This window comes from Myodes glareolus, chromosome 1 (assembly GCF_982192425.1).
Source record: "Myodes glareolus chromosome 1, mMyoGla1.1, whole genome shotgun sequence".
Lineage (NCBI taxonomy): Eukaryota > Metazoa > Chordata > Mammalia > Rodentia > Cricetidae > Myodes > Myodes glareolus.
Genome location: NC_142026.1, coordinates 8,121,180 through 8,124,040, shown reverse-complemented (window position 1 = coordinate 8,124,040; position 2,861 = coordinate 8,121,180). Strand labels below are relative to the sequence as shown.

Here is a 2,861-nt window from a genome sequence, read left to right as displayed (position 1 = left end):
GCTTTTTCCTTTGTATCTGCATTTAGTTCTCACTAACTTAGATCCCATTACTATACTGGTTCCAAGTTCTTTTATATCACTCATAAACAGTTACATGGGCTTTAAGTGAGAGACAGCACTATATCATGCGGGACAATCTCCTAATTCCTGTCCTGATTTTTGCTAACAGTTCCCATGATGAGGGACTTCTGGGCAGATTAAGGACCTTGAAGGAGCTTAGACTTGGTATGTAGGCATCACAGCCTGCTATACTTTTTTGTTTATTTTTGAGATTCTAATTTAATTATAACATTTCTCTCTTCCCTCGCTCCCTCCAAGCCTTCCCAGATGCCCTTCCCCACGCCTTTCAAATTCATGGCTTCTTTCTTCACTAATCGTTATTGTATGCATATCTATATTTGTATATACATATCTATTCCTAAATATAACCTGTTGAGTCCATATCATGTTAGTTGTATATAATGTTTTCAGTGTTGACCATTTGGTATTGTACAAGAAATCGGTGTGCTCTTCCTGTTATTCTTTTGGTCTGGTCCCTTTAAGGGCAAGCCATGTCCACACCCGGCCACTTCTGACCCCCCTCGTCGCCATCTTAACCCCTTTCTTCTATACCCCTCTCTCGGCGTGTGCACATGTGTTTTTTCTGTGTCTCCTCTATGTCTGTCTTCATGTCTCTCTGTCTGCCTCTTCTTTAAGTAATAAATGTTTACCTTTTTTTTTGAGGGGATGCAGTGAACTTTATTGATGGTATTCAAGAGAGTAGGGCTCCCTAAGCCCCTCCTGCTATCTGGGGGTCTGGGATGAAAACTGTGAGGGAGAGCTCAGTGTCAGGGGTTGAGTTAGGACAGGGACTGCTCAGCAGCCAGAGGGCTTCTCTCTTGCTGTGTCCTTGCTGGGGTGGGTGGTCCAGGGCGGGCTTCTTACTCCTTGGAGGCCATGTAGGCCATGAGGTCCACCACTCTGTTGCTGTAGCCGAACGCATTGTCGTACCAGGAAATGAGCTTTACAAAGTTGTCATTGAGAGCAATGCCAGCCCCAGCATCAAAGGTGGAAGAGTGGGAGTCACTGTTAAAGTCGCAGGAGACAACCTGGTCCTCAGTGTAGCCCAGGATGCCCTTTAGTGGGCCCTCGGATGCCTGCTTCACCACCTTCTTGATGTCATCATACTTGGCAGCTTTCTCCAGGCGGCATGCCAGATCCACGACGGACACGTTGGTGGTAGGAACACGGAAGGCCATGCCCGTGAGCTTCCCGTTCAGCTCTGGGATGACTTTGCCCACAGCCTTGGCAGCGCCAGTGGGTACAGGGATGATGTTCTAGGCAGCGCCACGGCCGTCTCGCCACAGCTTCCCAGAGGGGCCGTCCACAGTCTTTTGGGTGGCCATGATGGCATGGACTGTGGTCATGAGTCCTTCCACAATGCCAAAGTTGTCATGGATGACCTTGGCCAAGGAGGCTAAGCAGTTGGTGGTGCAGGAAGCATTGCTGACAATCTTGAGGGAATTGTCATACTTGTCATGGTTCACACCCATCACAAACATGGGGGCATCCGCAGAAGGGGCGGAGATAATGACCCTTTTGGCCCCACCCTTCAAGTGGGCCCCAGCCTTCTCCATGGTGGTGAAGACACCGGTCGATTCCACAACATACTTGGCACCGGCATCACCCCATTTGATGTTGGCAGGATCTCGCTCCTGGAAGATGGTGATGGCCTTCCCGTTGATGGCAAGCTTCCCATTCTCAGCTTTAACTGTGCCTTTGAACTTGCCATGGGTGGAGTCCTACTGGAACATGTAGACCATGTAGTTGAGGTCGATGAAGGGGTCATTGATGGCAACAACGTCCACTTTGCCAGAAGTGAAGGCAGCCCTGGTAACCAGGCATCCAATAGGGCCAAATTCGTTCACTCCGACCTTCACCATCGTGTCTCTGGAACAAGGCTGGCACTGCACGAAAAGAAGTGGTGGTCTCTAGAACAGGGAGGAGCAGAGACATAAATGTTTACCTTTATGTTTAGCCTTACGTCTATTTACTATTATCTGCCGCGCCTGCCTGCCCGACTCTCCCAGCCACATGGCGGGACCAGCCTGCCACCCTGGGGATCTTTCAGGGACCCACAGCTGTCCTTGTCGGACTAGCGGCTGCTCTGCAAGCCTGCCGGGGAACGTGCCAACAAGATCAATTATATTTTTTAACAGCACTTCCCCCAGGAGGAACCTTCTCCTGCCCCCAGGAGGAACCTTCTCCCGTTCCCATCTTTCCTCAGTTACATGTAGTTCTTTGGGTAAGATTGAGACTTTGTAGCCCTTTGTCTGTTCAGTTTGGTATATTTGTTGGTACCATAGGTCAGTGCAAAGCAGTCACACTAATTGGCCACACAGACCAGGCAATACACACCTTTACTCCCGGCAACCACACGGCAACCACACTAGTTAGTTAGAGAGGCCAGACAGTGGTGGTGCATGCCTCTAATGCCAACACTAGAGAGGAGTATAAGGCAGGATGAGACAGAAACTTGCTCCCTTTCAGTCTGAAGATTTCAGAGGTAAGCGCTCTCTAGTGGCTTGGCTGCTTTTTTTTTCTGATCTTCAGCTCAAACCTCAATATCTGTCTCTGGGTTTTTATTATTCGTTGTTCAACTCATATTTGGGCAGTCATGTCAGTGAGGTTTTATAGGTATAGCTTCTGATGTTACGAGGGGACACAATCTCACTCTTACTATCTTTCCACTCCTTCCACAGTGTTCGTTGAGCCTTAGGTGTTCTGGAGTGTTTTGTAAATGTATCTGTTGGGACTGGGTTCCACAACTCAGAATTTTGATTGGATGTGGCTTTTTATAATAGTTATATATTATATTTATA

At 48.3% G+C, this 2,861-nt stretch overlaps 1 pseudogene; it reads right to left on the bottom strand.

Moving 5' to 3' along the window:
* Positions 1–717: 717 nt before the first annotated feature.
* Positions 718–1,944, bottom strand: LOC148123248 (glyceraldehyde-3-phosphate dehydrogenase pseudogene; annotated as a pseudogene).
* Between the last annotated feature and the right edge of the window lie 917 nt (positions 1,945–2,861).